The sequence below is a fragment of the Odocoileus virginianus genome, chromosome 23 (assembly GCF_023699985.2).
Source record: "Odocoileus virginianus isolate 20LAN1187 ecotype Illinois chromosome 23, Ovbor_1.2, whole genome shotgun sequence".
Taxonomy (NCBI): Eukaryota; Metazoa; Chordata; class Mammalia; order Artiodactyla; family Cervidae; genus Odocoileus; species Odocoileus virginianus.
Window position 1 is genome coordinate 46,070,463 of NC_069696.1, and position 14,878 is coordinate 46,085,340.

A 14,878-nucleotide genomic window follows, 5' to 3' on the forward strand; every position below is an offset into this window, starting at 1 on the left:
ATTTTGAAGATCAAATGAGATAATACATGTAAAAGTACAGGCTGTTCTTGCTCGGTAGGAGAGTGTAGTTCAGTGAAAATGACCACGGAAGTTGAAACCCTGCAAAGAGATCTTAGGCCTTCCCAGCGACTCGGACAGTAAAGAATCTGCCTGCAACCAGGAGGCCAGTGTCCAGCCAGGAGACCCAGGTTGGATCTGGGGGTCAGGAAGATCCTCTGGAGAAGGGAAGGGCTACCCACTCCAGTATTCTTGCCTGTAGAATTCCATAGACAGAGGAACCTGGCGGGCTACAGTCCATGAGTAGCAAATAGTTGTGATGTGTTGGGGCTGCTCTCCAGTTGGGGTGTGTGGGCTTCTCGTTGCGGGGCACAGGTTGTAGGTGGGCGGCTCAGTAGCTGTGGCTTGCAGGCTCTGGAGTGCTGGTTCAGTAGTTGTCTTGCACAGTGTGGCATAGGGGCCTGGTTGCCCCGAAGCATGCAGAATATTAGTGCCCAGACGAGGGATCGAACCTGCGTCCCTTGCATTGGCAGGTGAATTCTTAACCCCTGGACCACCAGGGAAGTCCCCATTTTTGTCTCCTTTGCTAACTTTTTTGTTGGCCAATTCTGTTATCTGTTTTTGCAGATGTCACATGAGTTTATTACTGGGAATTAAGGAAGCAATACAACTACATGCTTTACTATCTGTACATAAACTGAATAACCACAGTCCAGTGACCAATCACTTATAGACTGTAAGAGAAGTAACATGATTGATCACTGATCATGCTGTTATCAACATAATAATTTTGTGGACTGAAAAGCTAGTGGAAAAGTTTATACTTATCCAGTTACTCACAGTTGATATACTGTGGTAATAGTTTTGAACTGTGTTGTAGGGGGACTGATGTTATTAAACTACACTGAAATGTGTAGTTTTTGTATATGGTGCCTGAAATGTGGGCGACACCGTGCACAAGGAAAGTGCTGTGTGTAAGCAGTGCCTGGCATGTGGTTAGCACATAGTACATAATAGATTGTTTTGTTTCTATCATTTTCATTACATTACTACTGTTTCTACTCGGCCTGAGCAATAGGCCACTGCAGAGACAGCCTAAGAGGGAGGGGCTGATGCTGAGAGGTGGCAGACAGTGCAGTATTTTCAGTTAAGAGTGTAAAATTGCCATGTCCAAGGGACACCTCAATCTCAGTCGAGGACTCAGGCCAAGGGCTTACTGGCAGCAGTCTGAGCAGGGTTTTGAGGAGCACCAGCAGGTGGGCAGAGCTCAACAGCAGAGAGTGTGGGCAGGCGCTGTTCCCACCATGAAGGAGGCAGATGGTGTTTGAGAGGTGTGCCTCCAGATCACAGGACTCCAGCCGTGGCTAGAGCAGCAGCCAAGGCATGGAGACGGAGGGCACTGGCAGGATCAACACAGGGCTCCAGGCTGGGCAGAGCCTACACCAATGACCGAGTGAGAATCTGAAACAGGAGCCCGGGAGGAAAAGCGGTCATCTCATGGGGGAGAAGGGGACCCCAGCGTGCTAAGAGTCAAGCATCGGCGTGATTGCTGCAGCTTAGGGAGTAGCAGAGAAGAGACAGAGCGTCTGAGCTCCAGACGAGGATATGACCCATCCCTGAGCCCCCGTCAGCCAGGGAGACGGAATTGAAGCCCTCAGAGTCGTATTCCTGCCCCCATGCAGTTGATCTTGGAGCCCAGCCCCGGGAGACCGAGGCAATAAATAGAGCTCGTGAGCCTGTCCCAGGGCAGCAAGTCACTGCTACTGCCCAATGCCGCTCCCTTTCCTTCCAGCCATGTTTATCAGCTTTTATAGACTTTATCTTACCTACTTATATACAAAGTAAAACATTCAGCCAAGGCAGGCTCATTGGGTAAAAAACGATAAACATTTGGCTTTCAACCAATAAGAAATAAACATGGAATAATAATAAGTCAGATAATTGGAGTTGTGTTGACTAATGACGGCACAAATCGAAAATGCACATAGATTGCATAGGGCTGCATTCAAGCAAGTAACTGAAACCTGACCAGAGCAACTTAACTGGATCCAGGTTTGTCTTCCTCACATGGTTATGTGCTCCCTAAATAGTCAGCTCAGGCTGCTGTGGTGACTCCCAGAGCCGCCAGCACTGAGGCTGCTCCTGTGTTCCTTCTTGTTCTCTTGTTCTTGTTTAGTCGCTAAGTCATGTCCAACCCTTTGCAGAACCTGTAGACTGTAGCCTCCCTGGCTTCTCGGTCCATGGGGTTTCCCATGCAAGAATACTGGAGTGGGCAGCCCTTTCCTTCTCCAGGGATCTTTCCAACCCAGGAATTGATCCCATGTCTCCCAAGTCTCCTGCATTGGTAGGTGGATTCTTTACTGCTAAGCCACCAGGGAAGCCCCATTCTTGCTCAGTTCGATTCAGTTCAGTTCATCAGTCGTGTCTGACTCTTTGCAACCCCATGGACTGCAGCACACCAGGCTTCCCTGTCCATCACCAACTCCCAGAGTTTGCTCAAGCTCATGTCCACTGAGTCAGTGATGCCATCCAACCATCTCATCCTCTGTCGACCCCTTCTCCTGCCTTCAATCTTTCCCAGCATCAGGGTCTTTCCAGTGAGTCAGTTCTTTGCTTCAGGTGACCAAAGTATTGGAGATTCAACTTCAGCATCAGTCCTTCCAGTAGGTATTTAGGATTGATTTTCTTTAGGATTGACTGACTGGATCTCCTTGCAGCCCAAGGGACTCTCAAGAGCCTTCTCCAGCACCATGGTTCAAAAGCATCAACTCTTCAGTGCTCAGCCTTCTTTATGGTCCAGCTGTCACATCCATACACTCTTGCTGTCCTTCTTAATTACCATGTTCAGGACCACTGAATCACACAGTGCCAGGTCACAGATATGTTCCATTTGCTCATTTGGATCTATACTCCTCTTTAACTTGCTCAGTGCCCTGAGATTATCCTAAATGTATTGCATCACCTCAGCTTTCCAGGTCTCTGGCTTCCAGTTGGGTTTGGCCAATGGAAGGCACTACCCACAGAAAATTGTAAGCTTGGGGTAATGAACCTCCTCATCCCTTTCTTGGGGTGAACAGAGGCTGCTCCTCTCAGGCAGCCCTTCCCCGCAGCTGTTTTCTCTAGTGGTCCTGGGAACCACTCCCTTCTCCTGCCCACAGGACTGGAAATGCTCCTTGCATCGCCAACCCCAGGCTACAGCCTTGACTCTTAACAATGTTTCCTAACACCGACTGCACCTTTGCAAACAATACCTGTTTTCCAAGTCTCCACCAGCAGCTGTTTGGAGTGAGCCTTGTGTGTCCTGTTGGGACCCTGGCTGATTCAACATCGCGGTCTCTGCGCAAGCCAGCAGGCCCATAGGCAGCAGCACACGGTGGTCCTTTCAGCCACAGGGTGTTGAGATGGCTACTCCACCTCCAGGCTCCAAGGTTGGATCTCAGACAGGAGGAAAGGGCAAAAGGCACCAAACAGCTCTTTGCCAGGAAAACAGTAGCTTTCCAGGAAGTCCCAGACAGCCAACTTCAGCTCACATGCTGCTCTGGCTGCAGGACCTTGGAGGAGGTGTGAGTACTTTTCACTGGACAATCGCCACTTCAAATGAGTGTTTCTATTAGCTGGCCAAAAAGTTCCTTCAGTTTTTAAGTAAAAATAAAAGACACATTTTTCATTTTCCCCAAGAACTTTATTGAACAACATATTCCATGTAGGTTCATTCCACTCCCTTGTACCATTTTTCAGGCAAGTTCATAATTCTATCTTCCCAAAACTTTTTATATTTGAAGGGAAGAAGCATAGGTTAGTAAGTAGTACCAGGCTACCAGTATTGGCAATAGCATATAACTCAAGTGGACTTTAAAACAAAAAGTCTCCAATCACTCACTGTTACAATGTCTTTCTTTTGTTCATACTTTGAGGTGTCTTCCTGCAACAACACTAATAATAGCTTACATCCTAGCCCTTGCCCTTAGTGATGTTTTTTAACCCTCACAAGAAGCTTCTTCACCTTATAGATGAGGAAACTGAAAGTGGGCTTTTTAGGAATGTGTAACACCTGAGCTGACATCCAGATCTCTGTCTGTCTCCAGAGCCCAGGCTGGTAACCACTGCGCTTCTCAGGGTGCTCCTATATCCTGCATCTCTTTCTATTCTCATTTCTCCTGCAGGGGAGAATCTGTGCATCCAGTGTGGAAATCCAGGTCATAGATAATAAGCCTCTTGCATCCTCAGAACATGGCCCATCAGAAATAAAGGAGACTCTGCCGTTGAAGGCGGTAAGGGATCAGGGAGAAAGTGTACCAGGAACAATGACAGAGAGATTTGGGTCCATATGGAGGTTAGTATGATCAGCAAGCAGGGTCTATGAAACAACATAATCATTATTTTGTTTCTGAGTCCCCTTCTTGGGAGCTTTGTTCTCATACTCTCTGAACCTCCTTATTCACCACCTCTTCCACTGGGTCAGGCATTTTGCTAAGTGGATGAGAGATGGGAAGGAGAGAAAAACTCAGCCTTTGGAGAAAACTGGACTGGGTAGGTGTGGAGCTTGGAGCTTCTGAAATGGCAGTGGCCAGCCCTGAGCCCGGAAATATTGGTATTTTGTTCAGGTAGTTGCAGTGAGGGTTGGAGCAAGAGTACTTAGCCCACAGCACCCCAAGTTATCACCCGGAACCTTCTGACTTCCGGCAGGTGATCAATATATAAAATGTATCTTTACTGCAACCAAAGATAAATACCTTACAACTACACCTGTTAGCTGAAACATTGAGGAGAGTTGTGGTTTAAAACAGGTTCCTGGAAGTAAAGAGAGAAGAGGAATAGCGTAAAGTCGAGTCTGCGCCAAAGAAAGCTGACACAGTTGCAGATGGTATAAAGGCTCTCTGTTGTTGTTTACTGACTAACTCCTGTCTGGCTCCTTTGTAACCTCATGGACTGTAGCCCACCAGGCTCCTCAGTGCATGGAATTTTCCAGGCAAGAATACTAGAGCAGATTGCCATTTTCTACTCCAGGGGATCATCCGAACCCAGGGATCAAAACTGGGTCCTGTGTTTCCTGCATTGGCAGGCAGATTCTTTGCTGCTGAGCCGCCAGGGAGGCCCTAGGATAGGGAATACAAGAGAATGACACAGGGCTGCCATCATTCTCTGCAGTGCTTCTGAAGGGTGACCTTGTTGGCTGTTTTTTGTGTTTTGTTTGTTTTTTTAAAATTTTTGGCCATGCCATGCTGCCTGCAGGATCTTAGTTCCCTGGGCCTTCGGCAGTGAAAATGCTGAGTTGCAACTACTGGACTGCCCGGTAATTCACTTGAAGGATGACCAAGTGAAGAAATAATTATGGATACAGTTTAACCGCAGAGTTATAAAGAAAGCTGAGCACCGAAGAATTGATGCTTTTGAACTGTGGTGTTGGAGAAGACTCTTGAGAGTCCCTTGGACTGCAAGGAGATCCAACCAGTCCATCCTAAAGGAGATCAGTCCTGAGTGTTCACTGGAAGGACTGATGTTGAAGCTGAAACTCCAATACTTTGGCTACCTGATGCGAAGAGCTGACTCATTTGAAAAGACCCTCATGCTGGGAAAGATTGAGGGCAGGAGAAGGGGATGACAGAGAATGAGATGGTTGGATGACATCACCGACTCGATGGACATGGGTTTGGGTGGACTCTGGCAGTTGATGATGGACAGGGAGGCCTGGCGTGCTGTGGTTCATGGGGTCACAAAGAGTCGGACACAACTGAGTGACTGAACTGAACTGAACTGAACTACTGCCCCAAAGCCTAGTATTTGAAACACTCCTCAAGTAAGAAACAGTTGCAAAGTGCTGAACAGAAATTCCAGTCCCTGCTTCATTACTATATTGCTGTGGGAACTTGGACTTTAACTAGCTCAAAGGCTCAGCTTGCTTATCTGCCGACTGGGGCAAAAAACATCTGTTCAACTTACCTAAGAAGAATGTTATGCAGATAAAACAAAATAGAAGATACGAAGATGCTTTGTTAGTGTTCGAAGTTCTATACAAATGGAAGCTGGTCTAGATACTCTGACTCTGCAAGTTCAAGTCTGAAACCAGTCCCCACTAAATCTTTCAGAGCCACAGTGTTCATTACAGTAGCCACTGGCAACACTGGCTAGTGAACTTAAAATGCGACTATTGCCACTGAGGAACTGAATTTTAAATCGTTCCCAGTCTTAATCAATTTCACTTGAAAAACTGATTCATGATCCAGTTACTGGAAAAGTTTGAAGTGTGTTGGGAGCAACCTGAGCACGCAAACCTGTTTTTTAAATCGTAAATTTTACAAAATCTAAATCCATGTCAGTTGTTTCTGATGAAATTTAGTGTTGGAATTGAGACGTGTTGCAAATGTAAAAGACACACCAGATTTTCAAGGCTTCACACAAAGCAAAAAGTGTAAAATGTCTTGTTAAGAAGTCTTATGCCACTTAAATGTTGAAATAATATTTTTAATATATTGAGTTAAATAAAATGTATCATTAGAATTAATTTGACCTCTTTGTGTTTTTCTTTTTTGTGAAGGATTTTTTTTAACGCTTTATTTTTAAATGGCAGGATAACTGCATTACAGTGTTATGTTCGTTTCTGCTTTGCAACAGTGCAAATCAGCTATACGTACACATAGATCCCCTCCCTCTTAGACCTCGCTCCCACTCCCCCGTCACACGCCACGGCTCTAGGTCATCATAGAGCGCCAGGCTGAACTCCCTATGCAATGTGGCAGCTTCCACCAGCTGTCTATTTCACACATGGTAGTGCCTCTGTGTCAGTGCTATTCTCTCAGTTCATCCCACCCTTTCCTTCCCCCGCTGTGTCCACAAGTCCGTTCTCTACGTCGGCATCTCTATTCCTGTGCTGCAAATAGGTCCATCAGTGCCATTTTTCCAGATTCCACATATATGCGTTGTTATACAACATTTGTTTTTCTCTGACTTACTTCACTATACTTTTTTAAACTAAGAGCTTTTGTTTTTTGATTTACTTTTAGTTGGAAGATCATGGCTTTGCAATATTGTGTTAGTTTCTGCTTTACATCAACATGAATCAGCCATCAGTATACGTATGTCCCCTCCCTCTTGGACATCCTTCCCACCTCCCATCCTACCCCACCCCTCTAGGCTGTCACAGAGTACCAGGTTTAATACAGCAAATTCCCCTTGGCTATCTATTTTACATGTGGTAATGTATATTTTTCGTTCTTACTCTTTCCATTTGTCCCTCCTCCACCTTCCCCCACTGTATTAGCGCACATACATGGAATCTGGAAAGATGGTACTGATGAACCTTTTTGCAGGACAGAAGTGGAGACGCCGCTGACATAGAGAACAGACTTGTGGACACAATATTTTTCTTAAAGCGACTACTGGAAAATTTTAAATGGCAATGTGGCTTGCGTTACATTTCTGTTGGGCAATATCATTTTAGACAGAGGCAGTGAGCAGAGCAGAGACAGACTCATTTCCTTGTAGGAACTAGGGAGAGAAGCCACTGCCGAATACATTCCATGATCCCAGGCAAAGCGCTGGCACGGTTTCCTGGGTTTCTGAGAATAAATGGCAGGAACGCAGGACAGCACAGAACTGGGTGGGGTTGACGCACTGCCTGATTCCTCTCCATGTTCAGGCGCAAAACACGCCATCTAGAAACTTTCTGTCACCATCATTGCCTTGGCAGAGGAGACCACAGTTGTTATCTGGGTTTTGACTTGGAGACGAAAGCATTCTAATGACGAGGGCATTTCAGGCGAAGCTAGTGGTCGTGAAAACAGTCTTAAAATTGGTATGCACTTAACTTCTTCACTTCTGCTCTCTCAACATTTACCTGAGACCCGATGTATGGTGGAAATTCACCCTCCAAGCTTCTGCTTTTCTCCAGTTTTGCATCTTTACCTCCATAGCAGCCTTGTTTTCAAAATGATTTGCGGGCTGCCGGAGGAGGCTGCAAAAGGAAGTCTGGCCCATCGGAGCCAGCCAGCCAAGCACATCTGGAAGTGGTTTCAGGGGCCTCCTCACTCGGCCAGCACAGCGCCTGGATTCCCAGCTGCTTGGAGCAGGGGTGGAAGAAACCCGACCCGCTCCAAAGTCGACGCAAGCAAGGGAGGTGCAGTGGGGGAGCAGGACTCTCTTGGAAACGGAATATTGGCCTCGAGGCTCTCCAGCCCTGTGAGATTTCCAATGGGATCTTAGAAGCAGCTGAAGCACGATGAAGGGCAGTACCCTGGGGCCAGCCACGATTTGAACGCCCTGCCCTGCAGCTCTTTGGACGGAAGAACCCAGAACCCTGCCCTCACTGCTCACCAGGTAAACAGAAATTTACAACAGGGGGACAGCCTGTCTATTTCACTCTGGCCTGCTGGCAGCTATCCTTTATTTTGCTGTAGATGCGAGAAAGTAGATCTGAGGTGGACTGTCCCATGCAAACCGCCTTCAGGCACCCCCAGCTGATGTTTGTAGCATGCCAGCGGAATCTTCATTTTTTTGCCATCGCCGCAAATCCAAAATAGTGTGCAAGTTTTTCACATCCTGCATTGCTTTTCCAGACCTGGATTTATCTCCATCTCCCTATCTGCCAAAAAGTGTTGATTTACTGTTTTCCTCATATTTTCAGTGTAGAATCAGCTAGCTAATCATCGGTTAGCTAGGACTTGATAAATGCTAGCATTTAAGGCAGGTATGTTTTTGAGCCACAAAAGATTTAATTGAGTTATGAATCATGTTTTCGGAATCCGTCCTAGGAAGCTGTTCTGAGGGCCCCACGCCGCCCCCCCCCCTTCCCCACAAAGTACTAGTAATCATATGAAATCTAAATAAGTCTTGTTGTAAATACAGTAGTCATAGTGTTCAGGCTGAAAAATGCTTTTTAATGTTCAAAAAATGTCGTCTTATGTTCACTTTATGAGCAAGAATAATACATTGGCTAAGCCTGATAAAGACTGATATGTAACTTATGACATAAGTTAAGAAGGGATACTTAATATAAGAGGAAAAAGAGAAGATGAAAATATGGTATGCAAACATCTGCATGTGCTGTGGAAGAGGCAGTCCCTAGCTGTTTGGGCCTGTGCAGCCAAATATCCCAAGCGGCACTGGTTTGTTTTTCTTTTCCTCCGAATGTTTTGGTGTTGCATCCATACACGGAATGCTTTTGCATGCTGCATGATGGAATTCTGGGTCTCCCTCTCACTCAGAGCTGTGCAGGGCAGTGGTGAGAACATGGCTCTGGGGTCTGACTCACAGAGACGAGTCTGCACTGCCGCTTACAAGCTTTGACTCTGGGCAGCTCTTCCTATTTGTAAAAGAGGAATTAAGCGACATCGTGTGCGTGAAGGTGTTGTGTGCTCCGTCTCTCAGTTGTGTCCAATTCTTTGTGGCCCCACACGCTGTCCATGTTCCTCTGTGTGTAGACTTTTCCAGGCAAGAATATATTCCAGGGCATCTTCCTGACCTGGGGATTGAACCCATGTCTCCAGAGTCTCCTGCACTGGCAGTCGCTCAGTCATGTCTGACTCTGCGACTTCATGGACTGTAGCCCGCCAGGCTACTCTGTCCATGGGGTTCTCCAGGCAAGAATACTGCAGTTGGTAGTCATTCGCTTCTCCAGGGGGTCTTCCCAACCGAGGGATCAAACCCAGGTCTCCTGCATTGCAGGCAGAGTCTTTACCAGCTGAGCCAGCAGGGAAGCACCAGAGCTTTGTCGAGTGACAAGTGACTAACACTTCTACTTTCGTGTGTCTGGAAGGACAGAATGCGGGATCCGCAGAGTAGTGAGCCCTCGGGGGTGGATGGAAGCTTCTCTAGTGGTGCTGATGATGATGCTGAGGGTGGTGAAAGTGACCACACATCCTGCACTGGGCCATAGCCCCGCTTTGGATACACGGTTCCCCCCAGTAGTCCAGTCGCCAGGTGTTCCTCACATCCACCCAAGTTGTCTCTCCAGGGCCCAGCATTCTTCCTTCTCTTCGAACACCTCTCCTTCTTTCTTCCACTCGGCCTGTCTTTAGTTCTCCTGCCTCTTCCCTCACTGAGAGAAAGACATGCTCATCAAGCCACAGCCCTCACCGTTTCATTCCTAGTTCCCAGGGTGCTTGATTCTAAAGACGTCTTTTATTTCAGCATCTGCCAAAGAATGTTCCAAAGAAGATAGTCCCATGAGGAAAATATGTCCTGTGAGCCATATCCTTCTTTCAGCACGCTCAAGTCATGATGGCATTTTAAAAGTCCTAAGAAGCTCCGCAGAAATCTGCTTGTTTGTTTAACACTGTACTTCCCAGTTGATGCTGAGCCATTTTATCACATCACATAGCTTAACATGTTATTTCTCTGCAATATACTATTTTTTAATTTATTTTTTTATTTTGGGGCCATGCCACATGGCATGTGGGATCTTAGTTCCTCGACCAGGTATTGAACCTGTGTCCCCTGCAATGGACACATGGAGCGTTAACCCCTGGACTTCCAGGGAAGCCTTGCAATATCCTCTTCTGCCCACACCTGTTTTTATCTCGCTTCCTTTTATGGATGTCCTACTTCCTACCTCCCCTGGCGAACACCCAGGATGATTGGTCATACCTGACATATGGATATGTACAAAGTCTGGCCTAAGATGGGCAGCAGGAATCAGCAAATGTTCATTGCAAAGGGCCATATAAGGGGCTTCGCAGGCCAGGTGGTCTCCATCACGATGGCTCTGTTCTGCGGAAGTAGTGTGGAATCGGCCATGGAAAAAACATCAAACATCAACATCAAAGAATAAGCCTGACTATGTTCCCACAAAACGTTATTTAAAAAAAAAAAAAAAAAACAGTGATGGGCAGGATCAGTCCTCTGCAAAATGAAGACTTCCCTACCCAGTGTATTTTGGTGGATCTGGAGTAAGACCTTCATGCTCCAGCAAAATGTAAAAAGGTCAGAGGTGTCTTGTTGAAGGTCAAATTCCTGAGTCCTGGTTTTGTCCTTTTTCTCTTCAAGTGAACCCATGCCCCTGTCCTGTTGATGACTCTGAGCCTGCCTGGTTTAAGCTGAATTTTCCTACCGACTGTGTTTTATGCACCTGTGAACTTCAGAGTCGAGTCTTACAGAATTCCGTGAAATCACAGATCTTCTTGGCAGGTCTCTTAACCTCTCTGAGATTCAGTTTTCTGGGATAAACTGGGAAGAATAAACTTATAAGGTTGTTGTGGGAATCAAATTAATTTATTTACATGCAAAGGTCTTAGAGCAATGTCTGGCTCATGGAAATTACTATGTAAGTGTTTCCTATTATCTTTGTAATGCATTATTTCATCTAATCTGCAAAACAGTCCCATTTCACAGATTGGGTTTTGTAAATTGCCCAAGATTACACAGTAAGAAATGAGGCAGAACCAGGATTCAAAGTCACAAAGCCTGTGTTGTTTCCACTCAGGTATATACTCTGCTGGATTTAAGTCATTCAAAAGTACATTTTAGGAGCCCTCACTTTTATCTTCCTTTTGATTCCCAGGTCCTTTCCCATTGCTCTTTACCTAAACCCATGTCAGACATGATTAATCAATTACAGTGCTCTCTTTTTCTTTCTTTCTTTCTTTCTTCCTTCTTTCCTCTCTCTCTCTTTCTTTCTTTTTCTGAGTCTGGTGATGGCTTTAGACGCCATCTCCATTTATCAATTCTGAAAGCTCCTACCAACTGATTAGAGTTGGCATGTAAAATAAAACTTTTGGGCTCTGATTTTTGGAATACTTTTCTGGAGTCCTTCCCAGTTTTGCCTTTTCTTCCAAGGCAGAGCTAATCCCCTTAGCAACTGCCAGGTCTCAAAACATTCTTTCCAGATTTGGCCGCAGCCCCAAACTCTGGCATCTGGTAAACAACTCCCCATGCAAGATCCTCCTTGCCACCATTCGGGGCCTTTTCTAGAGATTCCCTCCTTCCAACACTGGCAGTGAGGTGACAGCTGCCTCTTTCTTGCCATCCTATAGTCAGGCCTATGGGCTCTGAATGCTCAAGGCTTGACTAGTACTATAGGGAAACCACAACACAGAAGTCCCTCAGTCTAGGAAAGCTCACAGAGGTGCAGAGGATAAAGTTCTGGGTGTCCTTGTTGTGAAGGTAAGAGAAAGGCCGAGCCTAAAAGCAGAGGGCTTGGGTCTTCTTCTTGGCCTTTCTCTTATTTTTCTTAGGTGTGATAATGGCATTGTGATTATACAGGAGGATGTCCTTGTCCTTAAGAGATGCATGATGAAGTATTTAGGGCTGAAGAGCTGTGTGTGTGTGTGTGTGTGTGTGTGTGTGTGTAAGGACGGAGGCAGGAAGTGGGGAGAAAGAGAGAAAGGAAATATGGTAACATGTTACCAATTGGTAAATCTGGTGTAGGGTATTTGAAAATTCATTCTTTCTGCTTTTTGTAGACTTGAAATGTTTCAAGTGATAAAGAAAAGTAAAACCAAACTACTAAAGCTGAGTGTATGCTTCCAATTAATTTGATATAATTATTAAACAATAAAAATAGTCACTGACAGCTGTACCAGGGATGGATTGGGGAAGGGGAGGGAGCAGAGATTCCAGAGGTAGAAAGTCCAGGCGGGAAGTTCCTGCAGAGTCAATGAGTGAAATGAGGCGGGATAGAAAGAAGAGGGATTGAGAAACACGAGGTGAAACTGTCAGAATCAGAGGTTGGTTGAATGCGGGATTGGGAGGAAGCAGAGGAGGATGCTCAGAGAACACCAGAGGAGTTTCTGTGGGGCAGGTGCTGATTCCAGGTGAGAACAGGTGATGTTTGATGTTCTTGTGCAGCTTCCTGGAGGAGAGGGCCACTTGCTCATCCCTCCAGTCTGTAAATATTTTTGAGAGTTTATATCTCCGGGCACTTGTGTTGGGCATATGGAGATGAACAAAAACAGACAAAATACCCTACATCTACGGAACTTGTAGCCTATCACTGGATGTTGGTGGTTTAGTCACTAAGTCGGTGTCCGACTTTTGCGACCCCATGGACTGTAGCCTGCCAGGCTCCTCTGTCCATGGGATTCTACAGGCAAGAATACTGGAGTGGGTTGCCATTTCCTTCTCCAGGGGATCTTTCTGACCCAGGAATCAAACTCAGATCTCCTGCATTGCAGGCAGATTCTTTACCAACTGAGCTACGAGGGAATCCCCTACTGCTGGGGGGGCAGGCAGACAATAAACCAGTGAAAAATGGGCAGTATGTTGGATGGTGGTCATTGCTGAGAAGAATATAGACTTCCTTGGCAGTCCACTGGTTAAAACTCTGTGCTCCCAATGCAGGGGGCATTCAGTCCCTGATTGGGGAACTAAGAAGGAATATATGTGTTGCTGGGGTTAGGGGGTTTTGCCTGAGTCTGAGCAAAGTGAAGAAGTGAGCCCCGTGTGTATCCGGGAGGAGTATTCCGGGTGAAGGCAACACCAACCCAGGTGCCAGGAGTGTAAAGGGCTCTGAGGCAGAAGAGTGTCTGGCAAGGAGGGCAGTGTGATCAGGTAAGATCTAATAGGACACTGTATGGACTTCAGCTTCCACTCTTAGAGAAATAGAGGGGCCTTGGAGAATTCTGAACAGAAATCTAATATAAAAAACAATCAACTAAAGGGGGACAAAGGATGATGCTGATCAGGCCAGGGCAAAGGCAGTACAGGTGGTGAAGATTCTAGATGTGTTTTGAAAGTGGAACTGACAGGCTTTGTTGTCAGTCCATCTGTAGGGAAGGAGAAACAGAGAGGAGTCAAGGACAAAACCAAGCTTGTTTTCGTGGAGCAATTGTAAGAATGGAGTTGGGGAAGATGATGGTGGGGAAACATCAGGAGCTAAGATTTGGACGTGAGGATGCCTCCAAGTGGGCATCCACTTGGCCCACAGACACTTGGCTTTAGGAGTCTGGAGTCCACATGAGAGAAATGGGCTGCAGACAGTAATTTGGGAGTAATCAGCATGTAAATGGTATCTCAAGCCAGGAGGGGCTTCCAGATGTGAGGTGGTAAAGAATCCACCTGCCCATGTAGGAGACGTGGGAGACGCAGTTTCAATTCCTGGGTTGGGAAGATCCTCTGGAGAAGGAAATGGCAACCCACTCCAGTATTCTTGCCTGGGGAATCCCTTGGACAGAGGAACCTGGTGAGCTTATAGTCCATGGGTTTGCAAAGACTCGGACATAACTGAGCTACTGAGCACACAGGCATTCAATCCAGGAAACAGGGTGAGACTGCCTAAGGCAAGAGTTTAGAGAGAGAAGAAATAAAAAATTGAGTCCTGAGTTGTTCCACCATTTAGAAGTTCTGGAGATGAGGGAATAGCCGAAGAATCTGAGAATGAGTGATCACAAGTGGGTGGGAAAGCAGGCAAGTGTGGGGTCCCATAGGCTACACACAGGATGTGTGTAGAGTAGGAGAGAGCTGGCAGGCGGTCTGCACGGCCGTGCCCTGGGTCCTCGTCCGTGTAGGAATGAGTCTTGTGATGCATTTCCTCGCAGGCAGGAGCCATGATAGCTCAGAAGAGCTCTCTCAGCCTCTGCCCCAGTTTCTCTTGGCCCCAGATCTCTGCTTCTTACTCTGTGTCTTAAGGTATCCTGCAGCCGTTCCCTCAAGCTCTTGTCCCTGATCTCTCCCATCGTTCTTCTACCTCTTTACACCTCTGCTCCCTCTGCCAAATCCACACCATCAGCTCCTCTCTAGAAGATGCAAACATCTCTTGGGCACCTACTTAATTAGGATGCTTTTGCCTGCAAGTATTGGAGACACCACTTTAAGCAGCTTAAATGGAATGTGCCACCATCAGAGATGAGATGAAATTGTAAAGAGAGGGAGAAAGATGCCAGTCAGGCATACTGAATCTCTGTAACAATCTCATATTCTTTTAAAAAAGTAAACAAAACAGCTTTTATCT

At 46.3% G+C, this 14,878-nt stretch overlaps 1 protein-coding gene across 2 annotated transcripts in view; it reads left to right on the forward strand.

Annotated features, from left to right (window-relative positions):
* Positions 1–14,878, forward strand: part of GLT8D2 (glycosyltransferase 8 domain containing 2) — a 50,665-nt gene that overhangs the window by 7,461 nt on the left and 28,326 nt on the right. The window contains exon 1 of one of the 2 annotated variants that reach the window (XM_020905528.2): positions 7,692–8,310. The exons of the other annotated variant lie outside the window; for it this stretch is intronic. The gene's annotated coding sequence lies outside the window, so the exon portion shown is untranslated. Of the gene's footprint in view, positions 1–7,691; positions 8,311–14,878 lie in introns of those variants that run through there. 2 annotated transcript variants of the gene reach the window in all.